Below are 14,604 nucleotides of genomic sequence, written 5' to 3'. Positions count from 1 at the left end.
GAAATGATAGGGAGTCCTTTGGGGTTGTTGTTTTTGTGCACATTATCCACTTTTATTGCGTTCATGATATTAGTGACAATAAATGTTTTGAAATAAAATCATGCAAATGTTAGATATCTGTATTAATTTGTAATTGATTTCTTTTGTTTCCCTATGTATTTTTCCTCTTTAAAAGCATTGTTCTGAGGAATCCATAACCTACCGTATGCTGCCAAAAATGTTAGTAACAAAAAGAAATAAGTTAAGAAGCTCTACTCCAAAGTTTATTATTTATGTAAAGAGTTGGAGCAATACTTTATTAATTCAGAAATGTTCAAAGTAGAATAAAGAAGATTTAGCTCAGATAGAAATGTTTTTTCTTTTAACCAACTTTATTTTGCTAATTCTGAAACTACTTCCTCCCTCATCGTGTAATTAATTTGTCTTTTCCTTTTTTCCTGCCATCTGAGGCATGAGTCCATTTCATTTGTTACTATTTATACCTAATTTGATTCCATTAGTTGGCTGTAACACAAGGTTCTCATCATGGCTTCCGTGTTATTCGGCACCGATTTGATGCATCATGCCCGTCAGAGAGATCATTCACAGTCTTTTTAGGTCTCATGCATATGAAAAATCATACTGGATGACAGTTTCTCCCAATTTAGGGCACCATTCTCTTCCATCTCTGCCTGTATTATTGATAACCCTCATTGGGTAGAAGGGAATTGGCTGCAGCCCAATCTGGAAGAAAATGAAACAGTCCTGATGATTAACTCTAAATGTAACCTTACTCCACTGTGGATGTTAATCTTGCTTTCTACTGGGCATGGACAAACATTAAATGTTGTGTGTTTAAATTTGGGTCTGAAAACAAACAAAAATTACTCCTCCCAGTGAAAATCCTTCTATTGTGTATAGTACAATTTTATGTCAATTGCTAAAGGGATATTTACAGGTGATTCTAGCATATAAATAACAGGATTCGAAAAATATGATGTGACTAGGTTATTGAGGTTTGCACTTTTCAGCTGTGTTTATTTTATGACTCAGAATAGACAGAAACTCCAAAATTAGTTTTATTTGTTCTATTATATTTTAGGGACAGGACCACATCCTCTTGGCAATGCTCTATTATCCTGATTATGATGATGGGGTGATAACCTTCACAAGATCGCGCAGCTCAAAATATCCAACAAATATTGGGACAGGCCAAGTGCAAAGAAATCTAGTATAATATAAATTAAAAATATATATATAAATATATAAATATTATATAAATATATAAATATTATATAAATATATATAAATATATATGTATATATATATATAAATATATAAATAAAATAAAATATAATATAAATAAATACAAAGAAATCTTTGTATAATATCTTGAATAATGAGGGAGATATACAAATGAATGTTCTTCCCCTACTCAGAGAACTTCCAAGAATTCATTTTACAAAGATTTACAGAATACCTACTATGTTCCAAGACATATAGCTGGTGTAGCTTTTCCCCATTTCTTGCACATCCCCTCAATTTCAAATATTTTGCCCCCACAAAAAGGACTGCTAGAAATATTTTTGCACTTGTAGGTCCTTTTTCTTTTTTTTGTACTCTTTTTGGAGTATAGACCTAGTAGTGATATTGCTAGATCAAATGGTGTGGAATTTTATTGTCCTTTGGGCATAATTCCAAATTGCTCTTCAGAACGGTGGGATCAGTTCAAAAATTCCATCAACAGAGATGGAGTTCATTAGTGCTCCAATTTTTTTCATTCTTCTTTCCAACATTTCTCATTTTTCTTTTTTCCCCTCATATTAGCCAATCTGATAAGTGTGAAGTGGTATCTCATAGTTATTTTAATTTGCATTTCTCTAAACAAAAAGTGATGTAGAGAATTTTTTCATATGACTTTAGAAAGCTTGTTTTTTTTTAATTGAAAACTTCCATTGGCCATTTATTATTTGTAGAATTCAGTTTTCTTTATATTTAATAAATGAGGCCTTTATTAGTGACATTTGCTGTAAAATTGTTTCCCACTTTCTATTTTCCTTCTAATCTTGGATGCATTGGTTTTGCTGTATAAAAGCTTTTTATTTTAATATGATAAAAATTATCTATGTTATGTTTGATAATTACTGTAACATGGATGTTATACAACTTTGTGCATCTAAATGTAATATTGATATTGCTTCATTGTTTATAGTACTTTTAACAAGATGTAATTTCCTTCCTTATCTCTTTAATTAGGCCTATTTTTGCTTTTAATTTGAAATCAAGATTTCTAACCCTATTATTATTATTAGATTCTGGTCTATCTTCTTACCTTGACTTTGCCTTTCTTTCTCCTTCAAGGGTGTTTCTTGTAAAGAGTACATTATAGCATTCTAATTTTTGATCAACTCTGCTATTCCTTTATTATTTTTATGTCATTTTCTATGTATGTTTCTTCTAGCTGAACTACTAACAATATGATTTTTTAAAAATTACATCACTTTCCCATGTAAGTATATAAACAGTTAAGTTTTATTGAATCCTTTATGTTTTCATTTCCTTTTTTACACATTTATCCTTCATGTGGGTCTTGGTATTGGAAATCAAATTTTTGGTTTAATTTTGGTCTCCTTATGAAAGCTTGAAATTCTCCTATTTCATTGAATTATTCTTTTACCACTTGATGAATTATGCTTAATTTCACTATGGTTTATAGTCCTAATTCCTTTTCCTTCTAGAATATTATGTTCCATGACCTTCGGACTTTTAATGTTGTAGTGGCTAATTCCTGTGTAATCCTAATTGAGGTTCCCCAATATTTGAGTTTTTCTTTCTGGCCACTTGCAATATTTTTTCCTTGACCTCATAATTCTAAAATTTGTTACTACACACACACACACACACACACACACACACACACATATATATATATATATATATATATATATATATATATATATATATATATATATATTTGCATATATATGCGTGTATATAAAATGTTCTTTGGAGTTTTTATGTGGAGACATCTTTACTGAGGTGATTAGTTTGATACCATATAAGAATGGGGAATGGAACCAAAACAAAGTGACCTATATATCTAGCCAAGGCTTTTCAGTTGGTGTCATGTTTACTCACATATCTATGTACAAATAGTAGGAGAATTCAGAACATTATGTTCAAGGTTGTATCTCTTTGTTTTGGTTCCACCCCCATTCTTACATGCTCATTGCTTCATGGAAGGGATATTTTGATATCTCTTTCAGCTTTTTCAGGGAAATTTTTAAAATCCTGTAAGTCAAAAACATGCCTTTGATTGCCTCCTACACTCCAATACCTATCAAACTATCTATTTATATGATTTGGTAAACTTAAACAATAATTTTTTTCTGTTTATTTTCTTAAATTAGTGTTAGCAACTACTTTAGGTCTCTACGAATTACTTTCTAGTCCATATCAAAGATGGGAGTCTCTCTAATATAATAATAACAGCAATAGTGATTGTAATAATATAACAGTTATATTCACATAACATTTTAAGGTTGGAAAAAAGCACTTTACAAATAGTTTTATTTTATCCATAGAAAAATCCAGGGAGTTAGCTGTTATTATCATCACCATTTTACAGGTGAGGTAACTAATAGAGATAGTTGCTAAGTGTTTTGCCCAGAGTCATTAAGGAAATAAGGGAAGTAAGGGGAGCAGAGGGCCAAATCAGAAATTCAGGCTATGACCTGATATCTTTGCTTTTTACTTGTTTTATTTTGTCATGAAATGTATTATGAGTTAGTGGTCATCTGTACAAGGATTGAATTTCCTTAAGTAAGTTGCTCAAAGTCCAAAGTCATGAATTTGGCTTCGTTCTCTGTGAGAACATCCTAAGTCCTAAATCAGACTTACCTTCCCCTCTCAATGTTCTTTTATCCCTACTTTCTCCATTTCAGTAATTATAACCTCCCAAAAGCTTAAATATAAGAGCAGAAGTAACATATAGCAAATACCTTGCTTTCCCTTCATTGTCTGTCCTTATCTTCTTGTGAAATGAGAAAGCATCAGTACATCCCAGGTTTAAGGCCTGTACCCCTGAACTACTTTCTATAGATGTGAAAATGTTCAGCATTCTTGCCTCTAGCATTCAAGGTATCTGTAAAGAATATTTTATAATAAATATAATTCTGATATGCAAGATTTATGAGCTCTATCTCTCTCTTTGTCTTTGTTCATTCTCTGTCTCTCTGTCTCTCTCTCTCTCTGTATCTCTCTGTCTCTCTCTATGTCTCATTTTCTGTTTTACCTCCTCCTTCCCAGTTGTTATTAGTTGTAAAGCTGATGGACCAGAGAATAATTCAATTGGAGATCATTTGCCAATGAAGTAGAAGTAGTGTCCTCTGTCAACATGTGGAAGTCTGTGAAATAGCTGTACCATAGAAATTTAAGTGTTTAGAAGCATTATAATAATCTTTTCTCCTTTTGATTTTACTTCCCTTCCATAAAAACAAGAAAAAATAATAGACAACTTCCCCCAAAGAAACACCTCCAACAACAATACAAACAAAATACTCCAACAGAAATAGCACTCACATAGCTGTGCTTTTTTTAATTTCAAGACTTACTGGCCAATTCTGTAAAAAAATCCTGAACTAGAACTCAAATTGGGTACCAAGAAATATAAGTATATTATAATCCTTTTATGAATGACTTTAATTTCAATTCATTTCCTATGAATTTGTGAAAAAAAAACACCTACCTTCTCCTTCCAAAATTCCTTCTGTTTTCTCTTCATTGGTCATCCTTATTTAGTTGAAGGAGAACTAAGATTTAAAAAAAAAAAAAGAAACCAAAATAAATTTATACTTACTTTCAGATATTTTTGAAAAATAAATTTCTTCCAGCCATCTAGATTTAATTAAATATCAAATTAATGTAAAATATTATTTCCATATAAAGAAAGCATCCTTTTTCAAAATAATATATAACAACATTAATATATATTTATATGTATATTTAAGCATAGGTATATGTTTTAATATCTTTTAATATTTACATTTATATACTTTATGTATTTTAATTATATATATTATATACTTAGACAATTTTAATTTAAAATATCTTTTATACTTATAAACTATACTTTTAATCATTTTATTTCCTTATTATTCAATAGTAAAACAAAATTTTAAAAGACAATCTACATATTTAATAGATAATTAGGAGGGCTAGATAAAGACAACTTTTAAACTTACTTTTTGGTTTGAGATCTAGTAGGTAATTCATTTACTCTTTATTTATTTGGGAAACTTCCAAAATCAAAATTTAAGGCTTTAGTGGTCATTTTCAAAAACCCAGTAAAAATCATTCAAACTGAGATTCCAGTGTCTAAAACTTGATGTTTCTAAGCATATCTATCCTTAGAGGAGAAAAATCGTTGACAGATGTGGACTCACAATATTGAATTCTTATTCATAGGTATTTGTTGTCATTACTAATTAACTTTCTTCATTTACCACTTACCACTTATTTGGGGTAATTATATCACTTAACTACTCTGGCCTCCAAATGAGAGGATTGGATTATATAATCTCTAAAGTCCTTTCCAGATCTCAATGGATTATTCAATTTTCTTTTTGATCAGGAGCTCAATATTATTATATTTAGTAGGTAAGGGCACCTAACTAAAATTCAACAGAAACCCAATACAGTTACTCCTTTTTTATAACTCCTCACCCCATATATATTTAAGTACTTGCAATTTATTTTTTTAACTTCAACCTGATTTAAAAAAATGTCTTTGAAAAACCTGGGAAATCTCATCAGACCATCCTTTTCTTACGCAGCTATGACAATACAATTTTCCCATTGTGAAGACAAAGCAGCTTATATTTTCACTTAAATAAAGAAAAAAAAAGTTTGAACTTTAAAACTTATGACTAGAAGAGAAATCTTTGGGAAAGAATATTTGCTTTGCTAAATTGGTTTTAAATTAACTTTTCTATTGACAACGGAAAATGCTGCATAGAGCATGTGCAGTGGGAAAGCTTGGTTAGACTGAATACTTAATTACTCAGTTGTACTAGAGCTTTACATTGCTGCTACTTGAACAAATAAGGAGCTATTGGATTTTCTGAAATAAGAAGGTGAATAATATCTCGTACATAGAGAACTTTTCCATGTAGCTCCATGAGCTATGGTTGACTAACTGCTTGAAGAAAAATGGGTATGGGAGTGGGATTTCCACTGCCTTACATAGAGAAATGAATATCAAGCTAAGGTGATGATTTTGAACATTACATAGGTGCCTTTAAAAAAAATATATATATATATATTTCATTGATTCAAGAAAGGATTTATAGCTAATTCACTTTGGAGATAAAGATTCCTTCTATAGGCCTTAAATATTTTAATGATTTTCACATACAATTTAATCCCTCTATTTAAGCATCAACCAATCCTACTTATTTAGCATTTTAATCATAAAATCATAAACTTAACTGTGCCTAAGTCAATGTTATTACTTTACAAATCACTAAATTGAGAATACATAAAGGTATGATATCCTCAGTCACACAAAAAGTGCTAAAGATGCTGCGATTTGACTTAAACTTTGCTGAGTTTCAATAAAAAAAGGAGGTACAGTATAAACTAGTTCTTCAGCTTTGGCTGTTTAATTTTTTTTAAAGAGGTTACTTTGTATAAAACAAACCATTAATGTGAACAATCTACATTTATACTTATTTAGCTATATTAGAACACTTATCTTTTTTCTTAGTATGAGTATAGTCATGAAAACAGGAAAAGAGAACAAATCTCTCATTTTTTACCTTTCTTTCCATTAGAAAGATGCTGGCAAAAGTCATTTGACCTCTTCTAGTTGTCAGACTTGTTTTAAAAATGTATAAAATATATAAGTCAAACTTGAAACAAAGGTAATCAATTGTTCTTGACATTAAAAAGGCATAATCAATTTGACAGAAAAATGATAGATTCTTTATTTAGAATACTTAGCTCTGCAGAGAACTAGAGGAATTATAATTAAATGTCTAAAATTTAAATAACATCAAACTTAAAACCAGTGTAACTTATTTAATAAAATATAACATTAATATATTTATTATGCTTTAGATATTTAAAACCCATTCACATCTATATAGTTGAATTGGATTCCTTTGCTAGCCTGAACAAGTTTCCCAACAGCAGGGCTAGGTCAAAAATTAACTTTTCTCCAAGATTATTTTGAATCATCTTTGGTTTGAACATCAATGAATACATTAAAGCCAACTTATTCATTTTTATTATATCTTGGTGAATTCTCATGGTTTGCTTAAAAAGATTATTAAAACTTAAAAATTAAAAATATGCTCCATCTTTCATTTCTGCATCCTATTGTCAACATGTTAAAGAGTGAAATATATAAATGTATCAGTGCTTCTAGTTATGAAAAACCATAAAGAAGAATACTTATTTAAAAACAGAAGGTAGAATATATTATTTTGTTCCTGAATTTGGATTAATAACATCCAAAAGTTAAGAATTATAAAATATTTCTTTGATTGAACATAAATCACATAAGAAAGAACAGATTGAAAGAGAGATTGATACATATTGTCATCTGTAGAGTATTGAATGATCACATCTGGGGCAAAAAATAGAGTAAATCTAGTTATCTTTCATGGAAAAGCCTTTTAAAAGTATTTCAAGACAGGTATGGAATTCCCCTAAGACCTCCCATCATCATGCTAAAAAATATAATTCCTTTACCTGATCCTCAGGTTAATATGATCTCAAAGTTAATATGGCCCTCTCTGTTGAACAATATAATATTTATATGTCCACACTGGTTTATTTTAAGAACACCTAGTTCACATAATTTCCAGATAAAAAGTAAGTTATTGAAATAGTTCATGTGAAAGTAAAGGTAGCTGAGGCTATTCTTGTAGTGAAACACATGCAAGGGCTGGGATGCCTGAGTGCTATTTTAGAGATAAAATGGACTAAATGGCTGAGGGAAAGGTAAGAAATCAAAGCTATTTGACATTTTTGGTCTGGGTGTTTAGAAGAAACATAATGTCAATAACCAAATAAGGAAGTCAGGAGGTGGATCAGAAGGGAGAGCAAAGATAGTAAGTCTAGTTTTATACATGTTCCTTTTGAATTATTATTATACCCTGCTTTATTATTTTCCTTTAGAAACATTTTTAAATTAATTTTTCCAGTCCAAGGTTTTGGGTCTGTGTTATTACTGGGAGATCTGTTTAAATTCTTCTTGAAGAGAGTATTAAAATATATCTGAAACTCAGAGTTGACATTGTAGATATGATGTTCATTCACATATATGCAAGAGCTGAAACCTTGGAAATGGATGAAAACATTTTAGGGAGATAGAAAAAAGAAGAAGAAGGTCAAAGACAAGATCTTGGGTATAGTTTACTTTAATGGATAAGCAAGGGATAGTAATAATAATATTAATTATTATAACAACAAGAGAAAGGTTATCCACAATCTAAGTGATAGGTGGGAAATATAATATGTTAAAAAAGGATAAAAATAAGCCATTGATTTTCATTAATCAAGCAATGACTGGTGATTTTTGACGAAGCACCTTCAATAGAGTGATTGATATGATATCAAGAAGCTAAGAGGATATAAAATAAATTGATGATGACAAGTTAAAGATATTTTGAGATTGATTCTAAGGGATTTGACAGTGATTAGGAAGAAAAGGTATAAGATAGCAGTTCTCAAGGTCAAGGTCAAAGTAAGGGTTTTTTTTTTTTGTTTGTTTGTTTGTTTGGTTTTTTTTTGCCAAATAAGGGAGATTTTAGGCAAAGAAATGACTCATTGGAGAAGAAAGATTAAATGTATAGAATGTAAAGGGGATGATGGGTAAGGTCACAGAGGAGGTAGATGGGAATGGGATCAAGGTAGGTAGGTTAGCATTACAAAAGAGGAGAGAGCTGTCTAATGAAACAGGATGCATCAAGATAGAAGTTTTGTGGTGTAGTGAGAGGAATTTAAGAATTATTTTAAGTTAGACTTTTCTAAGTGGGAAATGGGAAGTAAGGTCACGGGCTGAGAGTGGGGATATTTGAAGTAAGATTGGAAATCCCTCCCCCCATATACTTAATAGTATTTTATATTTTCCAATCATTTTCAACATTCTCTTTTACAAGATTTTGAGTTTCAGATTTCGTTTTTTCTCTCCCCAAGATGTCAAACAATCTGTTATAGGTTATACATGAATATCATATTGAAAATATTTTCATATTAGTCATGTTCTCAATGGAGAATCAGAACAAAAGGGGAAAAAACAAAAGAAAGATAGAAAAAACTTAAAAGTAGAAATATTTGTATTCAGAATCCAAATTTCCTTCTCTGGATGTGGATAGCCTTTTATCTGTCATGAATCTTTTAAAAATTATTTTGGATTATTGTATTGTTGAATAACTAAATCTAACTATTATATAATATTGCTGTTATACTGTATAATGTTCTCCTGGTTCTCCTCACTTCACTCAGCATTGATTCATGTGAATTTTTCCAGGTTTTTCTGAAATTTGTCTGCTCACCATTTCTTGTAGCACAATAGTATTTATTACATTCAACAAAAAGAGCTACTATAAATATTTTTGTACCTATGGGCCCTTTCCCATTTTTATGATCTCTTTGTAGAACTGGGAATGTTGAGAAACAAGTCAAGATGTAGAACAAAGTGATAAATCAGGGTTTCTTCCCCTTGCAATCACTTTTTCCCAAGAATTTTTATGTGACCCTTGGTGTGTGTGCATACACACCTACATACATGCATGTAAATCAAACATTTAGTGGTAATAAATCATAAAGATATTTATTTTAAAACAATTCTATATATAATTTAACACATATAATTTAACATTTATTAAAGATGAATGCAGACCTGCATATGAATGAGATGGATGTACTTATTTACTTTTACATAAAGAATTAAATCCTGCTGGAATATTTTATGTCTTTTACTGTTGCCAAAATTTTTTTTTGCAACCCCTACATACAATTACAACACCATCAGGGATTGTGACCTACAGTTTAAAAGAAACTCATTATAACATGATTGATAAGCACCAACAAAGGTCAAACTGAAGTTATACATCATTTATTCATAATGAATTAAATGAGCGATTTCTATGCTTTTCTAGTAATACTATTTAGCCTCAACATGAAAATTAATTGGGATTACTCTTCATGTTCAATCAGTTAATAAACATTTATTAAGTGCCTAGTAGGTTCCAAGCACTGTGCTAAAAGCTAAGGATGCAGAAGAAGAAAAAAGAGATTTTCTGTCCTCAAGGAGCACATATTCTAATAAATGTGCTGCGGTCACATATGCCAGTGGTGAAATTTGGAATTTATAAAGCATAAATGACACAAGGTCAATTAGAGAAATGTATTCTAGGATGTTAGTAAGATTGCTGTGGAAATGACTGACTAAAGGGCCTACTTGTTCAGAGAGGGTGGCAAATAAAGCCAGAAGAATTGTTAGGATTACAAGGTGAGAACTCAGGTTGTCTGGTTCTCACAATTCAAGAACTTTACAAAGAATGACTGGTTCTCAATATGTAAATACTTCCCCAAGTAGACTATCTGCTCTGAACCCTCCTATATATGTTATCAGTTCCTCCTATTCCCCACAATTAGCGTGTAAACCCTTTCAGAATAAGAAATCTCATTTTTCTTTTTCCAGCTTTTGGCAAAATGCTTACCATACAATAAGTGCTTAATAAATGCTTATTAATTCATTGTAAACTATTCCGAAATAGAAACTAGCTCATACTTCTTTCCTGTTCCCCACAGCACCCCATATAGTGCTAAGCACCTAATAGATATCCAGTAAATACTTGACTGATTGTTACTTTTCAGCCATCCCCTACTTATCTGCTTCTATCATCACTGTATCTTGCCACATTGAACTCTTATAATCTATGCATAAAGTAGTCACGGAAGGTGTCAAGGAGCTACAATTACCACTATTATGATAGTATGGTATTTTTCACTCCAAATTCTATATAAGACATTTTCAAGTTTGAAAAATGTGATTAAAGATGGATAAAGAAGTAATAATTCTATTTCCTCAATGTTTAGGAAACTTTTATGACTAATAAGAGATGTCTGTCATAATACAAGAAAGAAATCCAGATTGGGTGTAATGTATTTTGCTCTGTGCCGTGATACATATACTGTATCTCATAAAGGAATTTAATATTCTTTCAAGAGCTGATAAGAATTATTGACAGGTGGTAACAGATTCAGTTATCTGCTTTTTTGTAACTTTGGGTATTTCTTATTAAATCTGTGGAAGCCGATATTGTTTTTCTGATAACCTATTTTGTTAACGTTTGTTGCAAAGTTTAATTTCCTAATATTTTTGGAACATTAGGAAGGAACCGTCTCAGCAAGCTTCAATCTTCTTTCTCCCTATTATCTACCACCCATCACAGTGTCTCACTTACATTATCTCTGTTTTCTCCCTCCTTAACTTACTCCCTCCCCCTTTCATGTGAGAATTCATTTATCTTAGGGAAAAAAAAAAAAAAAAACTTTTCTAATTAAGAGGGTTAGTCTTGTCAAACATTTATTATTACACCAAATGAGAAATTGCTTCCTTCTGAAAAGAGATTCACATAACTTAAGGAAAAAAAATGTAGATTTCTTCCAGGAGGAGCTTGCTTTATAAACTTTCAATCCCTTCGATTGCTTTCTCTAGAGCCAGCTCATAAATGATTCATACGTTGCCCAGAGGTATAGTTAAGGAGGGCAAACCGATGTCAAGAATACATGTTTGTGTAAAGCTCTATTAATAATGAATTAGCTCTCTTATAGCGCACAGGATATAGTGTCTCTGTCTAATGAATGGCGAGCATTAAACTTGGCTATTTCTTTTATAAAGAGAATGTCTCCCTTACAAAGCTAATATTCACCCTCAGATTCTTTGTCACGATCTTTTGAGAACTATAACAAGTTGATTAATGCAAAGAAAATCAAAGTGAGAATCATGTTTGTAAAACTTAACTGTGGACTCGATTTATTTTGTTCTTTAAAAAACCAGAATATATTTTGTAACAATGAGTTTGTGATGATATGCATTCTTATTTTGCTGCAACATTATTCAAAAGGCACTTATAGACAAAGCCCTAAGTCATTATTGACTACTATCATTTTTGATACGCAACTGGGGTTAAGTGACTTGCCCAGGCTCCCACAGCTAGTGTCAAGTATCTGATGCTGAATTTGAATTCAGATTCTTCTGACTCCCTGCCCTGTGCTTTATCTACTGGTCTACTCAGCTGCCAGATGACCATTATTATTGGAAAGCAGTAGAATTGTAGATATAGTTCATAATTAAATTTGTGGGTTTTTAAACACTTTATGTTTAATTGTGTGTTATTTTATTAAATCTTTCCCTTTCACCTGGAATCCCCCTCTTTGCTCACCTTCATGTCATAAAATCCCCAGGGTCCTTCATAGAATATGTCGGTACTACCACTTAGATGAAGCCTTTCCTCATTGTCTCACTCTTGCAATTGCTTGACAATATTTTGAGTCTTTTTTACATGTATAATTGATATATCCCCCTAAGAGAATTTATTTTATTTGTTTTTATCTTTGCATTTCCAGTACCAAATATTGTGGTTTGCACATGGTAAGATGTATAAGACATATCTGTTGAATTGAATTTTTTTTGCTGAATCGATGTAAGAATTAAGTCAGCAACTATTTAGTAAGAGCTTATTATGTGAAAAATACTATGGAGAAAATTCATGAGAGATTCATTCATGTTCTCTTGGATATTCCCCTTTCTAGTCAAATAGGGATTTAATTTGACTAACTTTTTGATGTCACTAGATATCAATTCTGAGGCAAGCTTCTTTATATTTCTGAAGCTTGTAACCAGAGCCATATTCAGGGCTTTACTTGAGGGAGCTGAAGTTTAGAGGGTGCTGACCATAATTATACTCTATTCCACATAGAAACAACAGAGTTTAGTAACTATTTGGGAAGAATCGTTCATTAAAATACGAAGATTACAGTGTTTACTCTTAGACTGCTTAAGTAACAACCTTCTTTTTTACTCCCTTGCCTCTTTATGTCATAATATTTGTATCTATCTCCCTATACCTTAATTTCAATTGTGTTAAAAGTTGACTTGAGTGGGGCAGCTGGTGATATAGTAGATAGGGCACCAGCCCTGAAGTCAGGAGGACCTGAATTCAAATTTGACTTCAGACTCTTGACACTTCCTAGCTGTGTGACCTGGGCAAGTCACCTAACCCCAATTGTCTCAGCAAAAAACAAAATAAACAAACAAACAAAAAAGTTGACTAGAGGAATCATTTAGGACTTCTTGTCCCTGATCTTTTTTTCAGAGTATAAAAGATGTTATTTATAGCTTGGTGTTAATCAAAGTATATGTAATTTCTTTGCCTTCTTCATAAAATTTTTTGTATAAGCTCAAGCTTGCTGGAAAGTTTCAGTTTCTACTTAATATTTTAAGTCAAATTTGCTACCTACAATTAAAAGATTAAAGCAGATACATGATTTTGATCAAGAAAATAACAAGAGCACAAGGTAGTCCCAAAGTAAAAACCGCTAAGATCCCCTTAAAGCTTTCATGTTTATGATTTTTCTGAAAGCAACCAAAGTGAATATTATAAAGAAGTCAATTAAACTTGCAGTGTAGTCATGGCTCTATGATTAGCTGCAAATTGGCAGACAGTTCCAGTACTCCATTTTCTCAGCCATCTAGTAATGGGAGTTGACCCCTTCTAGATATGACATTATTTTATTCTCTTAGGTATATTAGAACTCAATATTGTGAGGGATCATTTCCCATCCATGGATGTAGGTTAGTGTGTCTAATTTATTTACCTTGCCATAGCTTATTACCCTTTCTTTCTTTTCTCTTTCAATTTTTCCCTTCCATCTTGCCTTCAGTTTATTTGGAATCAGGAGGGCCTGGATTCAAATTCCACCTACATGTTACTTTTGTCATTCTGAGCAAAATCTTTCTATATACAATTTTCCTCATCTTAAGAATGAGGTTAGGGAAGGAAAGGACCAATAAGGACCTTCTTATCCCTAAATTGTGATCTCTGTCACCTTGACTAGGGAAACAAATCACATATGGATTTCAACTCTAGATTATTGTCCCACTAATTTCTGTAGATTGATTGATAGAATGGGAAGAGTAGTAGGTTTTGAGTTTCAAGAGCCGTTTCCCATCTTGGCTCAGTTATTTACTACCTCTGTGATTTGGGGCAAATTCTTTGACCTTGTTTTCAGTTCACTATTTAAAATGATGTTTTTGTCTCTAAAATATCTTTCAAACTATAACTCATTGATCTTTGTCTAGGTTTTTATGCCCGTGTTTTCATTACCTGACCAAGGGCCTTCTAACTTTTCTCAATTTCTTATTCATTCTTTTCTCTGATATGATACATTCTCTGGCCTAGGAAAACAGCAACTCTCTTTTATTCTTATTCATTCAATGAGTCAAAGATGAGCCAAATAACATACACACACAGAGAAACAAATGATAAACAAATAAATTTGTGGGTAAGTAAATAAAAATCTTTCTTTCCCTCTGCAACCTAATAT

At 31.4% G+C, this 14,604-nt stretch overlaps 1 long non-coding RNA gene across 1 annotated transcript; it reads right to left on the bottom strand.

Annotated features, from left to right (window-relative positions):
- Nucleotides 1-395: 395 nt before the first annotated feature.
- Nucleotides 396-13,948, bottom strand: LOC141545711 (uncharacterized). Its single transcript, XR_012483123.1, has 3 exons — nucleotides 13,876-13,948; nucleotides 4,727-4,790; nucleotides 396-723 (listed from the first exon to the last, which is right to left on the bottom strand). It is a non-coding gene; the product is annotated as an uncharacterized LOC141545711 (long non-coding RNA).
- Between the last annotated feature and the right edge of the window lie 656 nt (nucleotides 13,949-14,604).

Source organism: Sminthopsis crassicaudata, chromosome 6 (genome assembly GCF_048593235.1).
Source record: "Sminthopsis crassicaudata isolate SCR6 chromosome 6, ASM4859323v1, whole genome shotgun sequence".
NCBI lineage: Eukaryota > Metazoa > Chordata > Mammalia > Dasyuromorphia > Dasyuridae > Sminthopsis > Sminthopsis crassicaudata.
This window is presented reverse-complemented; position numbering and strand designations above follow the sequence as displayed.